We start from the raw sequence: 24,894 nt of genomic DNA, 5'->3' as shown, positions 1-24,894 counted from the left end.
CTTTGAAAATTGCCAGTAAAGATCCAATGAAATTGAGCCCCTCTTGTCAGAGCCAAAACTTCTATATGGCAAAGGAAGTCTCTTCAAACTCCTCGATACCTAGAATAATGCGATCATCTTCTTGGGGTCAGTCCCCTTCCCCCGAACCTTGATCCTTAGAAGCAAAGCAACATTGTGGTTAGGTAGAAAAACAAGACAGTGACAAATAGCACAGATGTCTTTGTCCAAAGGAAAGACATGACTCAGACCAGAACTTGCCATACAGACAAGTTGCCAACATCCTTTGACAAATGGCTGGAGTCTGATAGTGCACTTAGAGCATGAACTCTCATCCATCACATTGAAGATGGCAGAAACATAGGGAGGCAGAAAAGAGAGGAGCACAGAGCTGGATATGAGTTCCATAAATCAGCAATTATAGTTCTGACTCCACCAGTTCTTTAATTGATTTATGAGGGAGGCTTCTTTTCTTAGCCTGATGTCATACATCCCATTGAAATCTAAGGACCAGCCAAAAAGTAAATGATCATTAAAGTACGAGGAACTGCCTTATCCTGAAATAGTCTACCTAACCCTGCTTCTTCTGGCAAGTGGGCATGTGATTATTTAGAGTCACATTTTGGGGGAAGCAAATTGGCTCTGATTCAACTGGAGTGTTTAAATGGATCTGGAAACTGGGTCTGATTGGATTACAATGTTGGAATGCATTCAGAGGGCAGATCCGTACTTAACTGCAGCATGAGCTGAAGCCACCCAGAAGGACAGGAATGCATAACTTCATCTTCAACCCACAACTAGCCAGCAGCTAAGGCAACCTCTGCTTATATTTTCTGACTCTGGGCCAGAAGTTGTGATTTCTGTCTTGCATCAGTACAAGCCACGCTGCCCCAGTTTGCTTCAGTTCGGTTCCTTTCAAGCCTGTCCCTCCACTCCAATCAGTTTACTTCGGCTTGTGGTGGGATGGCCCCTTTCCCACTAGTCATGGGTCACTGCCCTCCGCGACCATTTCTTTTCTCTTTTCTTTATTTTTTAATAACTTCAGCAGGGTCGTGAAAACCCAGGTTTTTGGGTTTTGTCTCAGTTTTTTTTTAATTACAAATTTATTGATTGAACAGGGAAACAATGAACTTTAAAAAATCAATTGCTGAGAGAGTGTAAAGATGGACTTGGAAAAAAAAGACCTACAAGTGAAATTGACAAGAGTTTTGCCAAATGATAGAAAAAATGGTAAAAGGGTAATCCTCCCTCCCTCCTTCCCTTTCTCCCTCCTTCCCTTCCTCTTCCCCCATCCTCCTCTCCCTTCCCTTCCCTTCCCTTCCCTTCCCTTCCCTTCCCTTCCCTTCCCTTCCCTTCCCTTCCCTTCCCTTCCCTTCCCTTCCCTTCCCTGCAAAATGATTTCTTAAACCAACCTTATTTCCAGTTTTTGCATGGAAACAAGCAGCTGAAAGCTGTAGTGTGGAAAAGCCCAAACAATCAGTTCAGTTCAGAGATCTGAATAGAATGAAATTGCCAAATCAGACTTGATTCTATTCAGAGCAGTTCAGGCTCTTAAAACCTGTGAGCCCATGCACAGAAGGTGTCTTACCTTTGTTTCCATTCAACACGTCCAATTGCTTCATTGTTTCAAGTTGCCAAATTGTCACTGAATCATTTTTGAATGTTTGAACATTTGCACATCCCAATTTTTTCCCCATCCCGTACCTGCTGCTTAAACATTAAAAAGATTTATTCTTCAAGTCAGCCAACAGAACAGTAAAACTTACAGGTGAGACATTTCTGCTTTGTGTGTTGGATATACGGGTAGTAATAAACTGAGCCTAGGTTCTGGTGACCTACGTGTAAATGTCTATGTAGTTTTTCTGGCAACAATATGAAAATGGTTTGCCACTGTCCTCTTCTGTGATGTTGTTTTTGACATCTGGGTCCCACAACACTGAACTTTCCTGGTCATTTTCAGGTCGTATCTTTTTTTTAAGATCAGTGAAGGTCAGATACAGTGCATGTTACCACCTGCTATAACAAAGATTAGAAGAGAAGGACAAGGACCAGAAAGACAAGGAGAATCCAAAAGTTGATGGAATACTATTCCCCAAAGAGAGAAGAGAAACAAAGCTATTCCATCATCTCTGCTGAAAGTTGGACTTACCCTCATCTTATCATCATGCTATTTGAAATGCTTTCATCTTTGTTGGTTACAGTAAGACCTTTGATTCTAAGAATTGGTGCCTCAGTGGAGGATATGGAGAAAATCTGTCAGGGAATGCTTTGCAAGCAGGTTTCTAATATCCGTCTTAAAGGTCCATATCTGCAACACAAATAGCACTGCTGAATGGTGTCCAGCTGCTGTCATTTTTCTTGGATGAAAAATCTGTTCAACCCTCCCTCTGGGCTTGTAAGAAGCGAGTCTGAAAAGGTATTTCTGAACGTTGTATAAAAACAGGTTGGTTTTGTTTGCAAAGGAGATACTTATTTACACACCTGGAACTCTTTGGTAATCTCAGTAAATTGGATCTCAGTAAAAGATCAAGTGGTTATATTCTTATAACATGCTAAGTTCAGTCAGTATTAATTTTGCTTGGCTGTTCTTATTTATAGCCATGTTGAGTGAACTTGGTTCATTGCATTGGGGTTATTTTGCCATTCAATGCATTGTACAAATCCAGGAGTGGAATCAAGTTCAGTCCCTGATAATTTCACAGACATGTCCATGTCATTTGCAATAGTATGAATGTAGTTTGCCATCAACTTCACAGTCTAACCTGCAGTCGTAGGATGTTCTGTTGATCTCCCATCCACGTGCTAACCAGATTTTGAATCAACCTTGGTCAGCCACTGCTGATTATTTCAGCAAGCATATTACAGTAAATGTTTCCCATTAATCCAACCACGGATTAATTAATTAATTAAAGAGGCACACTGCCTCTTTCCACATCTGCATGCACTCAACCTTTTCTCTTATCAACCTTCATCTCTTCTTGTGCCCCCACCTATGCTTCTCCATACTTTTTCTCAAAAAAGTTAGAGAACGTTGTCAATAAAAAAGGATGCAATTATTTGACAGATCTTTAAAATAAAAGACAGACCAAGAAGACTGCTCTAGGAAACAGAAAATGTGAAGTGGAATGGATATATTCTAATCTACCCATTCCTAGCTTGACTTTGACTTTTTCTCTTTTCCACCTTCCCGTGCTCTTTTCCTTCGCTATCTTATCTTTTAAGTCCAATAATAGAAATGGTCTCAGTACTTGATATTTGTAAGCCATTTTGGACAAGGTCAGCTTTGTCTGATCCTGCATATCTCCTTATCTTCCTATTCACACAAAGAAATTATATGTAGGTAGAATGAAGAAGTAAGGAATTCTCAACATTTGTTCCAGTTAAATATGTGAGAAAAGTCTCACTGTGTGGGAATAGCATGCTCACACATGGAGTTCTCCAGGCTGTGATCTATAGCAGTCCCTTAGTTCCTCAAGCTATTCTGGTCTTGGACTTGTAAGTCATTAATTTCCAAAGTCAAAGGGCATTATGAAATCCAAATATACCTCACACACTTGCTACTTTGCATATGCAATGCATTTTCATGGGGAAACATAAAAACTTAATAAGAAATGGTGCCCAGCCTTTCTTGCATCATGACTGATCAATGTCTGCATGATGGTGTGCAATCCTTGATTAGGACACTGATCATGGTGATGATGCTAACAAGTCTTCAACTTCTGCCCTTAGATTCAGTGTTCTGCAATCCCAGTTCGTTTCTAATTTGTATTTTCCAATGTGAGCACAATGATAAACTACCATTTTTCAGGGGGAAATTTGAGCTGCAGAAGCTGACATTTAATTAAAGAATTAATTGAAAACAAATCTGCTTTCCACAACTTGTTGATGGTGTGAAAAGACCACAAAATCCAAGCCTATTGTTCTCATTTCTTCAGTTAACTCCACTTTTGAAAGGAATAGAGATTACTAGAACTTGAGTCCTTGAATCCAAAGATTTTCATTCATAACACATGGTGTGCATGATAAAGGATCATAGTTCAATAGTATGTGCACGTGTGTGTGTGTGCACATGCCTTTGAGTCAGTGTTGACTCCTGGCAACTGCCTGGATGAGTCCCTGCAATTTTCTTGGCAACATTTTCAGAAGTGATTTGCTCTTGCCTCCTTCCTAGGGCTGAGACAGAGTGATAGGCCCAAGGTCACCCATCGGGCTTCATGCCTAAGGCAGGACTAGAACTCATGGTCTCCCAGTTTCTAGGCTGATGTCTTAACCACTACACCAAACTGGCTCTCAATAATTCAACAGTAGTACACATTATTTGTGGGAATGTTTCTTGGACTTACAAAGTACAAACAAAGGAAGTGGACAAGGAGAAATTTTGTTTCTTCTTCAAAGTGAAAGCAGGCAAACTTTCTAGTGGACATCTAGTCCTTCCTGTAATTTAAAGTGAACCTGTGGAATTTCCTCTCACAAGTTGTAGCGGTTGTCACCATATTGGGTGGATTTCTAAGGGACAGTATTATTTGTTAGTTATATTATGCATGATTTCTCTTAGAGTTCAAAGAGTCTCCAAACCTGGCTTTTTCCCCAGTCCTTGGGTTATGATGGGTGCTCAGCCCCTACAGAATTCTATTTGAGGATTTTTTTCCCACCCCAGATATGCATCATTTCTGCTTTTTACTGTTTTACTGTTTGTCTACTTTTAATGCTGTAAGCCACCCAGAAATTTATGGAGTTGGGCTGCCTCAAAATCTAATGAACAGACACACAAATTAATTAATTAGTCACAAATGTCCCTAGATGTCACAAGGGACACACTTTCTGTTCCAAACCTAAAAACCCCAAATAAAGTGCCGGAAAAGTCATGGAATTTTCTTCACTTCTCAGGTTCAGTCACACTGAATTTTCCATGGTTTGGCTTCCAAGCAGTTTGTAATTCCAGCAGAAGTCTTTGCAGTGACTGGAAATTTTATCAAGCTTGGTCATCATGCAAAGCAGCAACTTTATAAAATTATCAATAGAATGGAGCAATTGAGAGGATCGCTATCAAACTGGTGATGGGACTGTAAACCAAGACCTGTGAGGAACCATGAAAGCAACTTGGTACATTTGGCCTACAGAGGAAGAGACATAGGAGAGATATGATCGTGGTCTTCAATTATCTATATAGGGATGTCAGAGGAAGGAGAAGAATTGTTCTCTGTCACCCCAGACTAGAACCAAAGACTGAAACTATATTCAGATGAATATTAGGAGTTGACATCCAGTGGATTAAACTGCTTTATGAAGTGGTATATTCCCTTCACTGGAGACTTTCAACCTGAGGCTGGATAACCATCTGTCCAAAATGTTTTAGCAGATTCTGCATTGAACAGGATGTTGGGTTAGATAGCCTCTACAGTTTAATTTGGTGATGAGCTTTGCAACTCCCACTATCCTAAGTTATTCTTCTTAATAAAATGACATTAACTCTAAGAATGGGACATTATTCTGGGACACAGGAAATTATAGTTCCCAGTGTTAATCAGTTCAGTTGATTAAGCCATGAACTAGAATCTCTCCAAGCATTCCTTCTGAAGGATTCTAGGTGGAGAAACACACTTCACTGGAAGATTCTGTCTTCCAGTTGGGTTGTACGTGCTTTGTTTGACAGACCTCTAAGGACAAACAAATATCTAGCACAGAACACAAGGTCTCATTTGGGTTCTTTGAGGTTCTCCAGCAATGTTTAGGTGCTCTAATTCAGCCTGTAACATGACAGCCCCAATCAACCAGGATACTCAACAGGTAGAGAGAAGAGAAATGGGTTGCTATAAATATAGGCCTACCCTTTAGTGTAGTCATTGCCAGTGAAAAGGAATAGATCCACTGTCTTTTTCCATTTACATTTCTCCCAGAATAGGAACAAAGATTTCTCAATAATTTATCAAGACTTTAAGTATAATAATATTGTTAATTGATATACATAATTTTGGTGCTTTTCTAATATAGTGACTCTCCAGTGTATAATAATGTTTGTCAGGCATAGCATAAAATATCCAGAGAGGCTTGTTTTGAATAATTAAAACTTGGTACTCTGGGTTCATTTTGCAACCATGTAGATATAAGGAGGGTTTCATACTGGAATAAATATGCCTGAATGTTTTAGGTCCATAATCAAGGTAGTAATTTAATATTAATCTAAACGAGCGATGATTTCTAATGTCCCCCAAGTGGAGAATGGCTAGATTGTTAATCATAAGAAGATCTTAATGGATCAGACCAAGACTTCTCCTAGACTAACATCCTGTTGGTCAGCTGGTATTTTGAAAGAAAGAATGAATTTGGCATGTTAAAAAAATATTAAGAATTTGTATGAACATAGAAGCATGCCACTACTAATATTGCATTCCTGAAGCTAAATACAGTATGAAGAAAATGCTAGATTGCTATATATCAGAGTCAGCTGATGAGTCCAAATCTCAGAAGATGAGATACAAATGATAGACAAACAGAAGGATCTAAGCGGAATAAGGGAATGGAAACAGTTGAAGTCTCAGTTATACAGTCCAGCTACCAGTGACCAGAATGTTGGTAGGTTATTCTTCATTGGATGTGTTCAGGTGGTTACTGGAGAGCGATCTATGTGGAATGCTACAATTTCGGTGCCTCAAATATTCAGGCAGTTACAGTACATTCAGTAGACAAAATAGAGCCTTTCACCACTAAACGACTAGGATTTTATTCCAAGTAGAATTAAGGAATGATTCCCAGTGGACCTAGAAAAGTTAAAACATCAGAGGAAGATTTATTAGTCTGAGAAATGGGTACAGTGAAAATGGATCTCTGTGATGAATTAATTCTCCCCAACCAAGGAGAGGTCTTTGAAGAGTATATCTGAGTCACACACCCCAAAATGACTGGTAGGAGCAAGATGAATAATGTGTTTGATTTTATTTATTGTGCCTTGACATTGAATAAAAATTAAATATAGGTAATATGATTCTTTTTCTGTCATATAGTCAATAGTTTTCCCCTTTTGTCACATTAGAAATTGCAGTTTGGTAACAACTTGATGTGCAACACACCCAGTGAAGGAGGCTATATGGTGATATTTATTTTTCAGGCTACAGTAGAATTAATAAATTGGGAGGTGTTATCAGCTTATGACAGATTTGAAAAATAAATATTTAAATGCATTACAGTAAACATCATTATGAATGAACATATCCAAAAATCAAAAATATAAATATTCCTCCATCTATTGAAGAGTGTCTGAAAACGGTTTGTTACCCAGTCAAGCAAGGGTGTAAAAATCAAACATGATCCAATTTGATTCAACCAATTCAAATTACGGATCTGAAGAGTCATTTTAATTCAGTTTGAATCATCCGTTTGAATTGTTGGACTGAATTGATTCAATCTGACAAAAGAGGGTGTGCTCATAGTCTAGAATCTATCAAAACTCTGATTTATTGCAACGGCACTTGATTCAGTTTGACAAGTCAAACTGATTGAGTCACTCAGTTGAAAGTTTCACTTAAAAAGGGATGATCCAAATAAATCGCCTTTCTACCAAGCTTTGAAGGCAAGCTTTGCACAGCCCTCAAACTCACCTTAAAACAACAAATGTTTCTCCAGCCTGGTATCCTCTAGATCAGTGTTTCTCAACCTCAGCAACTTTAAGATGTGTGGACTTCAATTCCCAGAATTCCCCAGCCAGCCTTGGAACTGAAGCCCACACATCTTAAAGTTGCTGAGATTGAGAAATACTGCATTAGGTGTGTTGGACTACATCTGTCATCATCCCCACAGCATACTACCTGTGAAAGAAGTAAGTTGTAACCTAATGCAACTGAAGAGTTCCAGGTTATAGAAATCTATCTTACTTTTCTTCTTGCTAATGTGTTCCTAGATTTCCTCTGATGGTGTCTATGTGCTGATCTACTCCAACTTATTTTGCTTCCTGTTATCTCCAGTGGTTCTCCCAAGAATATTTTGACGTTGGGACACTATGTAGAATTCAAATCATTCAACTTACATGATGTTGAATCTTGTCTTATGTGATATTTTCTCTCCTTTGGGGTAAGACGCTGTTCCAAGACAGAGATAGACAATGGTTGTTGACCTCTCCCTCAGATACTGTGTTGTCCAGTCTCTCCTCTTTCTTGTTTTTTCCTTGTTTTTTAGTAGTTGCCAGGAGTCAAGACTGATTTGAAGGCACAAAATTATTAATTATTATCTGTGATGACAACTTCTGGTAACACAATGTACTGGGAGACAGAAAGGCATCAAAGAAACACACACACACATACACACACACACACGAGTTTCAAGCATAGGTTCAACTAAAGCTTGGCGCAAAAGAAATTCCCACATACCGATTATTAGTAAGAAATGCAGGAGTTCAGTGTTTAAGAAATATCTCTTTCCAAAGGGACTTTGCGATATTGAACTGAATTCTGACTTAAGCAACTGAGAAACTAAGGCAACATTTCTCACTTCAGTTTTCTAAGAACATTTATATTCTTTTTTTCTTGTAAAAATGAAAGCCTTGTCTTTTTCATTATTTTCTCCCAGTATTCTTCCACATTGTTTCATGAAAGTAGGCTATCTATCTATCTATCTATCTATCTATCTATCTATCTATCTATCTATCTATCTATCTATCTATCTATCTATTTGTATGTATGTATGTATGTATGTATGTATGTATGTATGTATACATACAGTACAGTGTAAGGAATGTAACAAACACTACGTAGGACAGACAGGCAGAAGACTAGCAGAGTGCATCCACGAGTACCAGCTAGCAGTCAGAAGACATGATGAAAACTCCTTAATCTCACAACACATGGACAGACTCAGCCACAGCTTTAACTGGGAAACTGTCAGCATTTTAGACCAAGTTAAATCCAAAAATGCAAGAGAATTCTTGGAAGCTTGGTATTCAGACAAGGCAGCAATTAATAGACACATAGAGATTAACAGCATCTACATACTATTCAAAAGAGACAAAAGGCCAGAAGATCGCCTCACCAGCAATCATCACCCAGAGAAGCAAAGGTCACCACCAGGCACACAATCAAGCAGTCAACAGATGCTAATCAATGAACTACCAGAGGAGCAAAACAAAACCCCCACCCTCACCAGCACTGGCAAGGCAGGCCACAGCAGATAAATAGAGAGCAAACCTCATCCCATTTTGGCACTGAAGATGTTACCTAGCCGGGTAATGAAACGTTTGCAAGAAAAGAACCAAGCTCAGAGAACCCCAAGGACTCCACAGAAGCTATATGCACACCACTCTAACTTAATTGAAAGTGTGATTGAGACTGGATGAGAAATTCTTTCAATCTGCTTTTTGCTATATGAACTTGATCCTCCCCAACCTATATGTAACTCAGACCAAATTTCCATTTTGTGATCTGTACTTCTCTGGATTTTCCAATGCAAAATTAAATTCACAAAAAACTCTTGTAGAAATGGACTGAAACTAACACAGGGCTGGGAAAATAAGCAGCTGAACAAAACCCAAATTGGCAGGTTTATTTATCCTTAGGTATGATACTATATTTATCTTTTTAAAAAAATCAAATAATTTACCTTCAAAATGGGAAGATTGTCCTAAACATCCTGTGAATACAGTAACTGAAGCAAGTAAGATTTATTTTTTTCTGTCTATCATTCCTGAGGGGATGATCCTATTAAATTCAGGTCATCTTCTTTTGAGGTATATATGGTAGTAATTTTAGGCCAAATTTGTGATTTGAAGAAGCTAGACTGAATGTTTTGAGCTGAGGTGCTTTCTTGTGAAACCCCAGGCCAACTGCAATGAATTGTATACTGTCTTATCCTGGTTTATCCAGCCAGTGGGTGCAGAATCACAGCAGTAAATAATTCATGAGGGGCACATCCTTGTCAGAGAGAAGAAGCAAAGTGGCCTCAAGGAGCAAGTCAACTCACAGTCAAAGCTGGGTGAGCAGTACTTCAGAAGAAGAAAGTGAAGTCATCAGCCCAGATTCCAAAATCACACCAGATATCATGCCAAGAGGTTCAAGAATCAGAAGGCCTAGGGAGGCATTAGCTGGTAGCTGACATTATTTCTGAAACAGTAGGTGAAACAGTACATTTATCCATTTAAACATTGTGGAATTTCTTCCCAGGTGGGACTCGGAAGATATGCCTTCTCTGTTGTGGGGCCTGTTCTGTGGACCAGCATCCCCTTGAGATCAGGATCTGGACCCTGTTGGCTTTCTCAAGGCATTAAAGACCTGGTTTTCCCTCAAGCATTGAGGTGGTTAAATGAGCCCTATTGGTTTGCTGCTTTCTGTCAGATGGAAAGGCTGTATACTGTATATTGCATATTGAATGTTATTGTAATTGCTTTCTCATTATTTTGGATTTCTGCTGTTTTAGTTTTATTAGCGTTAGTCACCCAAAATTGATGCACCTGGATGGATGGTCAGGTACATTGTTTAGAATAATAATAACAAGAACTGTGCTGGGTCAATTTGGACTGAGATGTTCTTTAGATAACTATTGGACTGAAAGATACTTCTTCATTACTTCTTAAATAAAGAATCCCCATTTGATGTTAGTGTCTGCCTCTATTTTTATATATTGCCTGGCAAAGCTCACTGTGAACTCCTGTCAGCCCAGGTCACTAAGTCTAAGTCAAATTCTTCTTTAATCCGTGGCTGCTTTCTATGGGCCAAACCAGTTTGCCAACCTTCACCTTGCATAAGCTCAGGTTACTTCCTTAGGTCATCATATAGCATACCTTAACCCACAGAGGAAATAGACAAAGTCCTTTGAATGTCTGAAGAGATAGACTTCCCACCTCATCTGTTGCTTTGCTTTCTGCATAAATGAGGGCAATGTTTTTACTGGATCATACAGCTTTCCCCAACCTTAGAGCTATCTGAGCTGGGCAATAAAACTTAGCATCACCACAAGATAGCAACAAAAAGAGACAGAAAATGATCATTCTTTGCTGTCAGCTAGTAGTTCTCTAGTTCTTGCAATTTAAACTTGGTAGTCTTACCTAAACAGACACTCTCCAGATGTGTTAGAATTCCAGAATGCCCAGAATTGCAGCCCATGTACCAACACATCTGACTTGTACCACATGGGAGAAGCCTGGCATACTGTTGCTGTTTTATGGTTTTATGTTATTCATTGTATTTTTTTTTTCAGGCTGAAGGTCACACTAGACATTTGAATGGTTTCCTAAGGGCTAAATGCTAAAAGTGGTAAACTTGATTTGATTTAAATTTAAAGAGGCTAAAGGCACCAGGCTAGAAACCAGGAGACTGTGAGTTCTATTCCCACCTTAGACCCAAAGCCAGTTAGGTGACCTTGGGCCAGTGACTCTCTCTCAGCCCTGGGAAGAAGGAGGAAATGGCAAACCTCTTCTGAAAAACCTTGCCAAGTAAAGGACTCTATGCTTATAACATAGTTGTTTTGCTACTGTTTGCATAAAATTAGCTTTCCTGCGATTTGCCTTCATAAAAAAATCAGGATGCCACCACAAAGTGGTGAGTTCCCCTTTTCAAAGAGAGGCTAGATGGTCATCTGATCGCAAGTTGGTGATTTCGTGATTCGTAGCTACAGCTTCTTCCACTGTAGTTGCTAGCATAGCGTTTCATTTTATTTTCCAAAGCCACTCCTGTCGCAGGCTTGGCTTGTTCTTTCAATGCCTTGCTATTTCTGTCCATGCTCCCTTTAGCACATTTTGTCTCTCAGTGCCTTTTTGTGCAGCTAAGATTGTGAGATGTCACTTGGAATTCTCTTGATCTTATCCTGATTGCAAGAATGCCATCTCAAGGTCTGAGACGTTCTTCCCAGCTCGGTAGCAACTGATTATCCCCATTGTTCTTTTCGGTAACATCAGCAGGCGTGAATAAAGATGCAGTTTCCAGTAACACTTCACAATAAGTGACACCTTGAGAATGCATATTTTGGAGATGACTGTAAGGATGTTAATCACACTGAATTAATTTTCTCCAGGGCTATGCCATGTAATAACAATGGGAAGATTTTTCTGCTTTTTGCAGATATGGAGGTTTACTGTAAAGCATATTATCAACAAACTTTTCCTTCATGCTTTTAATTAAGAAATGGGCCCTGGGAAAGGCCAAAATTCAACTGCAAACATTCCTCTGAAATTTTCATGCATTCTTATTTTAAAAAACAATGACCTATAACCAAAAGGTGCGCAAGGTTCCTGCTGAAGTGTATTTAACTGCTTCTTAGATTTATATCCCACATTACTGGAAGAGCAAAACCTGATGCCTGCCTTCTGTTTGTCCCCCAAGAAAAGCCCTGTATGGTATGTAGGGTTAAGAGAAAGTGAGCTTTTGAGACCGAGGATGGACTTGAATCCACAGCTCTGTGCTCCTAGTCCAACGCCTGAACTGCTAAATCACACTGACCCTCAACAGATGGTTTGTTCAAGCTGAGAATCAGTTAGTCTTCCCCTTTCCTGCCTGGCCCAAAGAAGCCAGAAAGAGCTTTCTAAAGAGAAGACAGTTATAGCAGAGACCAGATGCTTGTACTAGATAAAAATTGTGTTACACCTTCATGCACAAGGCTCATTCAGGTGTACAGAGTTCAAAAGTTATTTTGCTGATTAAACTCTGAACACGGTAAGCATTAAAGTTCCTATTTTATTTAGACAGAAGAAATAGGTTGTGCAAGCTATTACCAACAGATGCTCTCCAGTTCCTTTCGGCCTCTCACTTTGACTGGTTTGAAGGTTACATTTGCATATTATTTCCAATTGCCCGCTCACCAGTGAAGACCGATTTCCATGGTAGTGATCCCTATCCAGGGCCTAAATATCCCTCTACAGCTTACAAAAGGATTAGCCAGAGAGATTTATTTAAATATGTCGAGATATAAGGCATGTTGTTATTTATTATTTACCCCATCACAACCGTGCGATACACTCGATTGCTTCCAGGTATAGAGCCTAAATATGAATGAATGCAAATATTCTTTGCAATGAAATAAAAGCAGATGGAATGGGCTGTATGTATTTACTAAACTCAGGGTAAGTCTGTAAAATATAGAAAATGCCCCTCTATATATAAGTAGGAAGGGCAAAGGGGATCCAAGCAACTGAGCAGAAGAGCTAAAAAAAGGTCAGCAATTACTTTTATTTATTTTATTTTTTAAGTAGTTCATCAAACATTGCCTATTGATCGATTAGCAACTTTACAACTTATCCCTTTTACATTCAATAGCATTAAACTGGTCAATTGATCATTTGAATTAAATGTTCTGCCTCAGAGGATAAATAGCAGAGATTCGGAAGAAAGAAGAAGATACTCTATAAATAGCATTTTTAAAAAGGTGCTGAATCCCAGAGAGTGTTATATAGACTTATTTCTCCTAGGAGATTTTTCATCCAGCATTTTCAGCTTATAAGCTGCTTCTTTCTTATTATAAGAAAATAACAAGACAGTTCTGCCTTGTGCCACAGAAGTGATAGGAATTGGTCAAACCAGATAAACCTGATCATATTTTTTTATTCATTCTTGGATAGAGTCCCATCAAAGGTCTACTCAATCATGATGGGAGTGGTTTTCCAAATCACGTGACCATGCTGAATAGCCAATCACATTTGAGTATGTGGTGACATCACTGAGGGAGATTGAGTATCATGCTTCCTGAGCTATCCCATGCAGTTTTATTCATTCTGAAACAGCAGGAAATCTCATTTAACGGTATCTCTCGAAGTGAACATTATGAATTGACATCAGAAGAGGCACACACTTTTGAAATCCAGTGTCTGAGTGGATTTTAATTTTGGATCTCAGCTGAACCATTCACATTTCTCCTTTGCATAGCAAGAAACAGAAATAGGGGAAGGAAGTCTTAAAACTTAACTATACTCTCACTTTAATGTTTGGGTGCATGCATATTATAGTACAATAATCTTGTATTGTATATTCTGCAAGTTATCTCTTATATAAGGGCCAGCTTCAGTGTAGCTACAAGTTAACAATCTCCTATTTGCTAGTTAGCTAGAACTCAGAAAACATCACCAATCTTCCTAGGTATATACATTTTCCCAGCCTTAGGGCTGGGCAATATATGGGTTTGGGTTTAATGTTACACATCCCCTGATTAGATAATGTCATAATAACCCTGTGCCCAAGATTTCATATACCCTAATGACAATAACAATTAGTTCTTGCTTCCCCAGAAGCTAATTTGGGAGGAGAAAGTTAAGCCCCTAACAGATTACCCTAGAGAAAATGCATAACTCCATAAGAAGAAGAAGGCTTTATTTCCATTACCCTATGATCTCTATCCATCGAACACAGTTTTCAAAGCAAAGTGTCACGAAAGTATACTTGAATGACACTATTATTCTAATTGTCTGCACACACCTTATTGCCATAGATGCAGCCTAGAAAAGCATCCACTCTTTTAGCTGTCACACCATCTTCTGAGTCATGTTTACATTGTTATCTACTAATGTGTCTGGATTAATTTCACAGGCACAAGCTGGGTGTCACCATCCTATCTTTCTAAAACAGCATCTTTTTTTTCCCTACCTAAATGCTAAACCTTACATTTACATTGGCACAGTTTTTTTCCATCATGCCAAGCTAATGCTGAAACCCGTGTTGTTATGTGAACTGCAAATGTTGCAATTGTGGGGGCCGTACAGTGCTTTATTTTCAAAGTCTGTAAGGTGCTTTAGATACTTGTCTGGCCCTGTTGGTAACTCATTAAAGCAGCTACATCTTTGAGGGGAAATGAGCACCTACCCTCTGAAACAACTGCACAATCCAGGAGAAGATGTGTGTGGTTTAAGGAGTTGCAGACAGGTGCTCTGTCTGTGCTCCCATCTTCTCTGAAGCACCTCTTCACCTTTGAATCTGAAGCACCACAAACTTCTAACAACATCTCCTTTATTGTTTCTCCAAGTCATTTTTAAGGAGGATGAACAACACTGTGTCGAACCTTGTAGCATGTCAACTATTATTTATTTCCATGCTCTTGAAGAACCATTGATATAAACTTGGGGTATTTTCACCAGTCAGCTACAAATCTTTATATTCTTTGTATCCATAATATATGAAATGTTTTAATGAAATACATTTTATTCTGAGCCAGCAGTTCCATAAGTTTTATCTCACTCTGTGATAATAGTCTCCCCTTAGCAAAGTTACTAATAAAATGTATGATTGATGTACCTGAAGCTTAACATGGGAATTGATAAAATAAAAAAGCCCACAATATCATTATCTGTAAAACCTCTTAACAATTTGTCCCTTCTGTAATTCAAATTGTGGATGATGCTCAGCTTACTCTGTGCTCTGAAAGGTCACCATGATCCTAAATGATTTAGTTTTTCATATAGGACTGAAGTTTCATTAAAACAGTGATTCCAGAAATTGCAGTGGGAATATTTGATTATTATTATTTCTCCTCCTCCTCCTCCTCCTCCTCCTCCTCCTCCTCCTCCTCCTCCTCCTCCTCCTCCTCCTCCTCCTCCTCCTCCTCCTCCTCCTCCTCCTCTTCCCAATTGCATTTTGCTCATTTTATTTACTTGTGTGCTGTTTCAGAGGGGGAAACATGAGAACAAAACAGTTTCATTTTTAAAAAATCAAGCAAGAAAAAGAAAGATAGTCCTTGTTAGGATTTTATAATACCTAATGTAATATTCTGTAATATGGTACAGAACACAGACACAAAGACTGTATTTGTTTTTCCCACAAGACTGTTTTATTGTACAAACTTAAACTCCTATTCCTTACTTCTAAACTTAATGCTAACTCTATGTGTGTTTCTATTTTCCTGCCTATATTATTGTCTTCCTATGACTATAAGTTTACAGCTAGTTCTATTCTTATTTAATCTATAAATTTCTATCTTTATGTTCTATTTCTATGTCCCTGTTCCTATGTTTGTAACATTATGTTCTCTTCACTATTTTTTAGCTACCAGCAGAAGAGAATATCTGTAGCTCAGGGTTGAACTGTCAAGTCCTTGGTGCTCTCTGAGCTTGGTTGTTTGATTGCAGACATTTCATTACCCAACTAGGTAACATCTTCAGTGTTAGAAGGGAGTGGGATTTGCTCCCTGTTTATATACAATAGTTTGCTCTGCCAGTGTTGGGGGTGTATGTGGTTTTCTCTTTGGTAGTTTCTTGATTATTGTTTTCTGCTTGATTGTTTGTCTGGTGTTAATCCTTGCTTATCTGGGTGTGGGCTGCTGAGAAGGAGGTGGTCTGGTCTTCTTGCTTCCTTCTTAACTTTTTTATTGTCTCTTTTGAATGATGTGTAAATGTGGTTTATCTCTATGTGTCTACTGATGGCTGATTTGTCTGAATGCCAAGCTTCCAGAAATTCTCTAACATTTTTGGATTTAGCTTGGTCTAGGAAGCTGACAGTTTCCCAATTGAAACTATCGTTAAGTCTGTCCATGTGTTGTGAGATAAAGAGTTTTCATTGTGTCTTCTGACTGCTAGCTGGTGTTCATGGATGCGCTCTGCCAGTCTTCTGCCTGTCTGTCTTAAATAGTGGCTGTTAAAGACCTTACACTGTATGTTGTAGATGACTCCAGTTTTTTTTCTTCTTGGACTACTGGGTCTTTTGGATCTCTTCGATTGTTTATGCCATGACATTCCTATTCAAACCTTTTATTATTATATATACACAACAAAGTAAAATCACAGCTGCCAGTTCTGTAGCTGGGGTTGGCCTTCATTCACATCGAGTTCTTCCCAAGAACCTAGGATGTCATAATGTACGGTGTAGTATATGTGCGGATCCAAGCAGGGTGGCCTTTTGTAATTGACAGATAGAAACTTTGTCAATGTGCAGAATTTCTAAGTGCAATCCAAGGCTTTTTGGTATGGCACCCAGTGTGCCGATAACCTCTGGGACCACCATAACCAGCTTATTCCATAATCTTTCAACTTCAAATTTCAGATCTTGATACTTTGTGATCTTCTCCAATTCTTTGTCTTCTATTCTACTATTCCCTTGTATTGTCACAATTAGCCACACTTTCTTCTTTTCAACCGCAGTTAAATCTGGTGTGTTATGCTCCAAGACTTTATCAGTTTATATTTGGAAATCCCACAATATTTTAACTGCTCATTTTTTACTACTTTTTCAACTATATTGTTGCCACCAATTTTTCATTGCCGGCGCATGATATTTTTACAGATGTTCCAGTGAATCATTGTGGTGACTGTGTTATTTCGTTATCAATAGTCAGTTTGTGTGATCTTCTTGCACGAGCTGAGTATATGATCTACTGTTTCTTCTGCTTCTTTGCACAATCTGCATTTTGAATCATTTATCATCATCATCATCATCATCATCATCATCATCATTTAAGAATTGCTCTGGTCAAAATATTTATTTTATGGCATATAGGAAAAGGTTTTGTATAAAAATGGCATAGGTGGGAATTATTGAAAGGGTAATACCATATATTTATGTTGGGGATTGAAATGATTTACAAGACCCAAGTTGAAATCTTCCTCTTGTTATTGGCTTTTTAAAAAAATGTTGTTTTCCATCTCCTTCTTGGAAAAGAAAAACACCACGTAAGAGCAATGGTAAGGAAAATAAATCTTCTTGGGTACAGATTTTGAAGCAGAACAAGCCACTCTACTACAGTACAACCATCTCTTATGGGAATCTAGTTCTAGTAGTGCTTCCATGAATACTTGCCAAAACAGACTATTTTGGTTTGAGTTTTTTTTTTTTAAAAAGGACAAAAATATGATTAAAAAAAATGGATTGTTGAAATTGAATTTCAACAAATTTCTATGCAAAACAACACCATCTGAATTTATTGGACTATTGTCTGGTTTACAGCTGAATGGCTCACTAGATCTTTATTTTTCAAAATGTTATGGGGTGGTTTTCAGCAATTTAATTGAAGCATGTAATTAAATATATATTTTGAAAGAAAAGATACATTCTGGCATGTGATTTGAGAATTTAAATATATAGAAAATAATATTGTTAAAAGTTTTTTTTTTTTTTTTTTTTAATGCAAGCTAACACAGACTGGAAATTGACTGACTTGGTCATCCTTATCATAAGAGATTTTCTATAATCAGAAGTGAAGCAGCAAACAGTAAAGTTGATGCTTTACTTCATTCTCAGAAAGAAGAGAGCCAAGTTGTTTCATGAAATGGGGTTGATGGAGTGTTGTGTTTGACCTTTACTTGACATGCCTCTTTAAAATGCTCTTCCAGGTTGTATGTATTGTCGAAGGCTTTCACGGCTGGCATACGATGGCTGGTGTGGGTCTTCCGGGCTGTGTGGCCATGTTCTTGAAGTTCTGTTTCCTAACGTTTCGCCAGCACCTGTGGCCGGCATCTTCAGAACTTAACCACCTTAATTGGGTCCTACAAGCGAATGGCTACTCCAAGAATGAAATAAAAAGAGCCATCAAACCAAGAAAGCAACATGCGACTGAAGAAGAAAAACAGCCACCCACCAACAAAGTATTTCTGCCCTATATCAAAGGGGTCACAGACCGCATGGGAACACTGATGGAAAAACACAATTTCCAAACAATCTTCAGACCCACCAGAAAAGTACAAGAAGTGCTAAAATCAGCAAAAGACAAAAGGGATCCCCTCACCGCCGCAGGAGTATACCGTATACCATGCAGTTGCAGGCAAGTATACATCGGGACCATAAAACGCAGCATCCATACCGGGATAAAAGAACATGAAAGACACTGCAGACTACAGCAACCAGAAAAATCTGCAGTAGCTGAACATGCTCTCAAGCACACTGGACACAAAATCCTATTTGAAAACACAGAGATACTGGACAACACCAACAGCCACTATACCAGGCTATACCGGGAAGCCATTGAGATTCACAAACACCAGCACAGTTTCAATAAAAAAGAGGAGAGTCTAAAAATCAACAAAACCTGGCTACCAATCCTGAAAAATACAGCCTGCAAAAGGTCAACGAACTCAGCTCAACCACCAGGACATGTGAACAGTTCACACAATGAACTTGCTAATCACCCCCAGCAGCCCCTCGTTAACAATTCAATAGAAGAAAAACCCTGCCTAATTCCCAGGAAGATACACACAGATGGTGACACCAAAACAAGCAGCCACTCAGTAACCCAATCCCCCCACACACACCCCCAATCCCCCCCTTTCCCCCCTCAGATCTCTATAAATACCCTCAAAAGGGTCACATCACCCTGGGCACAGAGAGAACTGCTCCTGTCTGTGCTCCTGCACTCTGAAGATGCCGGTCACAGGTGCTGGCGAAACGTTAGGAAACAAAACTTCAAGAACACGGCCACACAGCCCGGAAGACCCACACCAGCTCTTCCAGGTTCTTTACCACTCCACATGATCAAGTCAGAGGCATCCTTGTGGTGAAATCTATTGCAGAAGGAATCAGCATTATTTGATCCCACTTCATAAATAGGGGGTGGGGGCGGGTTCATAAGACATCTTGGAATTTGGCTTCAAAGTGCTAACCCATGTCAGGGGTTTCTACAGCCAGCATCTGCTGTACCCTAGGGATCAGATGCCTTGTTTCGAGTGATATGGAAGCTTAAGGGTCATACTTGATCCATGGACTATGGATTGTTAATCACTTTCCCACATTTCTTTCCATGTAGGATAGGATGGGGACTTGGCCAGTGATCAGGTTACCCAAAGACAGGTTCCTTGCCCGCTGCTGCACCAAATCTATGTAAACTGGAGCCAGTGATTAATTCTGACTACCTTCAGCCCCATTCTGCTTGTTTTATCCATTCCTTACTTCAGTCTTCGTACATGCGAGATGCTAAAGATGCCAGAAAATTGTCAAACTTTAGGCAATGAATAGTTTCTGTATATGCTTTTTTAAAAAGCTTTTTATTATGTTAATATGCACATGGTTACTGACCATTTACTACTAATTATGCATGAATCCAGGGCAATTAATTATTGAAGCATCTTTACTGAGAGTTAATCAACCACTGCCTTTGGCATAAGGCTGTGTGTGGTTTTAGCCCTGTGTAGTTGTCATAATTCTTTCATGCACTTGATAATTAAGCATTATCTGCAGAATCTGTCATAACATTTTAGGAAGCAAATCAAACCAGGGGAAGCATAGCATAAGGTGTTGCTAATAAAAGTACCCCCAAATCTGAAGATCTACTTAATGATGTCTTACATCACAATTGACTATTTTCTTTCTCAGAATTACTTTGCCAACACAGATAGAAATGGTCATTTCAAAATATGAGAAGAACATTAATCTCTGGAAAACTTCTATAGGCTTCTTCTCACTAGGACATTGATGTTCAATTTTTTGGGCCAAGGACTTCTGAGGGGGTCCTAGGAGTCAAACAAGCAGGGCAAATATTAGGAGCAGTCAGTATAATTATTCCTCACGTGTTTAATCATTTCCCCCATTCTGCCACATTAAAAGGGTTGAGCTTGATGGTTACTATGTATAACATGTAGAGTGGTTCATGTCATGGCTAGCTTGAACTCTGACAAAGAGACTGACAATGAGCAGCCAGTTCCAGGGTTGCCAGATGAACTGTGAATTGCTGCCAGAACAGTTACAGACAGCACAGCTGCACTGCCCGGTATCCAGGTGTGGTGGATTGCAGTAGAGATCCAGGTTCTCAGGAAGGAGGGGGCACATTCCAGGAAGGGCAAAGAGACAAGAGACAACACAGTCCAGAGCAGGAGCATGGGAAGAGAAGCAGACTTAGGATAGCCACTCCCTAGAATCTCCCAGAGTATATCCACTAGTTGCAATAGTACATATTTAGTCTGGCAAGATTTTGTCTATGTGGTGAAAGCAATAAAAGAACCGAACTCAGTTGGACTGTTTCCTTGTTGTTCTTGGGCTAGGCCTGACATCAGGAGGCACAGCTGCTACCAGTCTCTAAAAATGAGGAGTCTGAGCTTCTACCCACTCCCAGTGCAAGGACTCGCCTTGCAGAGAGAAGAGCAGAGCACATTTGCTCTGCAAGACTCCTCACAAGAAAGGAGCCTCGCCCTTCCAAATGAGCAACACAGGGGCTGCTTCTATTTAAGAAGAGCAGTGAGCTAAAGCCTCTCATACCATTTGTTTACCCAGACTTCATGTGCCTTGACTCCCAGCTTGAAACCTTGAGACTTTGATTCTAGAGCTGGACTGGCTGCCAACCCTTCCACAATGTTTGGACCCTTGAATTTTGCTTGACCACTCTTATGGCTGCTGTTTTGGACTTGGAACTCTCTTAAGGCAAGCTTGCTGGACTTTGGGGGACTTGTTTCCTCTAGTGTGTGTGTTTGAGGGAGTTTGCACTCACATTTCCTTTGCTGCTTGTTTATTTGCTTCACAAACTTCTCAGTAAAGTTTGCAACCACCTCTCTGTGTATTTGTGGCTGCTGTACCTGAGACAGGACAGTTCACAAGACCACCACCATAATATTCCAGGATCACATGAAGTCCAAGGGTCCAGGTTGGTCAACTCTGTTCTATGAAGATCTATCTTGCTCCTGATGTAATACAGAAACTGGTTTTGAGTTTGAGATACTGATTCCACACGGGATCTCCTAGCAGCATCCATTCCACTTCTATAGAATTTATTTTAAACAAGCATGTTACAAAATCATTTACCATTTGAAGAACTTGAAGGACCAAGTTTCCTCCTTTCCAGAGCATCCAGCAAGAAAACAAAACCAAACAAAATCTCTAGCTGTGATTATTTTAAAACTCATGCTTATATTCTTGAGAAACAATATATAGAAAAATGGACAATATCACACAGGTAGAAGAATAATTTTCAACAGTGTTAAGGTATTGAATGGAATTGGATTAGTATCTGTGGGTCCTGCAGGGAGGTTTCTCAGATCTAGCAGTCTATTCACTCTCACAAAAAAGACTAAGCAGTCTCCTTAAATATGCAGTATATTACAAAAGCACCATAGTTATTGAAGCAATCCAACTCTGTCCCCCACCCACCTGGCTTGGCAAGAGCTCAGGTAGCCCCTTCTCTAGCTGCTAAATTCTTCCTTGTGAATCAGGTCTCCAATCAGCTTCTCCAACTCTTCAGAACTTGATCCTTGCCTAGCCAATCCACAGGGCAATTTCCCTATCAATGAACTGTTCATTGACTTAGCTGCCAAGTGATTTCCTGATTGCTTTTCACCTTCCACAAGTTGTCCTCTCTCATTAGTTTCAGGAACTGAAATCCTAGTGGAAATAGTGCTGCAGAGAGAGAAGCCTTCCGTTTTCTTTGTCTTGCTTATCTATGAGTAGGCTTTCCACCAGGAGAGAGGGGGGAACTTCCTGCTTTACTGGCCCCAATCCACCCTCTTTTCTTTTTTCCTTCTCTTTCCTCATATTCTGCTCTGTGACCACAGTCCTGACTTTTTAATATATATTTCTGAGCAAGCTTTCCACCTCTTTCCAAACTTTTCCCCCTCCATTCTCATGCCCTGGGTGAGTTACAGCTGCAGCTTGGACATAAGAACAGCTAGCAGCAAAGATCTGAACTAAAAGAAAGTAAAAATCTCTAGTTCTTATTTCCTACTTCATGCAATGAAATTTAGCTTAACATTTTAACCTTTTCCAGGATTGCACCTCTCGTTTCTCAGTCTGTTTGAAACCGACTAGGTTCAGATATAAATCTAGCCCTATTCAAACACTACATCTTGTTGTAAAGGGGGAAGGCATGCTTCAAGTCTTCACCCAAATGTTAGCCAACCCACTGTTCCCACTGGCCACTTCTATTGTTTTATCCTTCTAACTGAAATCTGAAAGATTATTTAGCTGAATTTAAATTCCTTGATATAATCTGGAGCCTTCTAGTTGAAAGATTATACACATTTGCACTATCAGAGCTACTGCTATGCTGGGGAGCTCTGTAACTATGTCTTTATTTTCACTCCAACTTTCAGGATAAACTGGAGGTGCTGAATAGGTAGCCCCCAGTTTAATAACGAGTTTCGTTCCCAAGGTCTGTCCTTAACTCAAATTTGTATGTAAGCCAGAACACTATTATTGTATAATACTGTATAAGTAGTATTGTGTATTTAACTTGAATTTTGCTACAGTAGGCTCCGTTCTTAACTATGGGTCTTCTGTAACCTGGGTGTTCTTAACCCGGGGACTACCTATAGTAGAAAGTTCATAAGGGAAATCCCACCTTGCCTTAATTTCATAGATCTAAGCTCCACTTTTCTGTTGAACTGGTCAATTTGTAGCACAAGTAAAATCTCCTGTTCTAGATGTCACTTTTTATATAGGCTGTACACAGTCTATTCAGAATTCTGATTTTCAGTTTTGTATTTTGAAATCTTGTCCATTTCAGCACTCATTTTTCTGGCCAGGTGTGAATATATATTCAGATATAAATGACCCCACAGGATCACGTTCCCAATAGAATTGCTTCAGTGCTACTTCAGATGTTTATCTGACTAAGCCTATCATATGTGTTGGTTCAAGAATTTTGGCTCTTAAAAACTGAGTTTTCAAAATAAGTATTGATTGAACAGGGTGGTTTCCAACCACTTCCTGAGATAAACTCAGTAGGATGAGAAAAGTGAATGTCTACATCTCATAAACTGAATGTAAGGCACCATGAGCCATGCAAGGACTTCAGAACTGGCTAATTTCTCAATGGATCTTTTAATACACGTTTGAAGGCATTAAATGGATGAAATAAAACACCACTTTATAAATATTTAGGGGACATCATAGGAGACATTCAACTGCCATGGGAGATAGAAACATTACATCCTATCATAATACAAAATATGAGGTTTGAGCATTGTGATCTCAGCTCAGCTCAGTAACCAAGGGAGCTCATCACCAAAGGTAAATTAGAAGACTTTAGCCTCAGTTATCCTCTTCAACCAGGGAAGCAAAATAAACCAATGAATGGAAGATAACACAAAGAGTTCATAAACCACATTAGTAGAGCTTTCAACTGAGTCATAACCCTTCCCATCATTTTTGCCCTAAGGCACTTGTTGCTGAAAGAGAAATGCCCAGTGGGAGCCAAGATATCATCCATACATCCTCTGGTCACCTCACAACTACATACTTCTTCTCCTAAGAATTTCACCAACATTCATTTCTTCTTTGATGGACGTTTCAAAAGTAAATTCTCTTTAAGAAGGGATAGAGGGGAAATACATGACTTTATCCCATGAATGCATAACTCAGAAATGATGATCATAGGTGTTCACTACTAACCATGATGATGGGAATAATCGGTCATAATAAGCATCTGTTATATCATCCCAATGTACCTCATACCCTGCCCTTTGTACTGGTGCCGTGACACAGATGCATAAGTCATATATCATGAGGTTGGTGTTGTGATGTCACAAAACACATTTTGTCACCTTTTCCCCTTGCCGCCTCCTGCAGACACCCATGATCATTACAATGCCCAGGTCCATCTATTTTTAGGATGGATTTTAAAAAGTCATGTCTTATCTCCTTCCCCAGAACGTTAAACCAATGCCTTTACTCGATAGAGCCAGACACCTGTCAACTTTACAGTCAGATTTATCTCCTTTACCTCTATACCCGCTTGTTGATCTAACTGGAGAGATAGCATCTGACCCAATTCCAGCCAATCAGCTTCCTGGAAGAATGGAAATTTGAGCCTGAACCTTTGCCTCCTACATCCGAGGCTTACATTTCCCCGTCTTCGCCACATGCCACCTCTCTTAAAATGACTCACATTTATGCCTCAAAGGCTGCTTGATCTCACATTATGCCTCTCATAATAACATCCTGCTAGAGGTGACTTCTCCAATTTGAAGCTTGCTTTCCTAATCTCTTTCATGAAGTGGCACTTTTTTACTCCTTTCATGTTTGGCTAAATAGGTATCGATTCTGAACTGCTTTGCTGAGTGCTGCAGAGTTCCTTTGCAGATGTAACTGAATC

The sequence above is a fragment of the Python bivittatus genome, unplaced genomic scaffold (assembly GCF_059951505.1).
Source record: "Python bivittatus isolate LINGU-HERP-01145 unplaced genomic scaffold, Pbiv_v1 ctg000590_np1212, whole genome shotgun sequence".
NCBI classification, from domain to species: domain Eukaryota; kingdom Metazoa; phylum Chordata; class Lepidosauria; order Squamata; family Pythonidae; genus Python; species Python bivittatus.
This window is presented reverse-complemented; position numbering follows the sequence as displayed.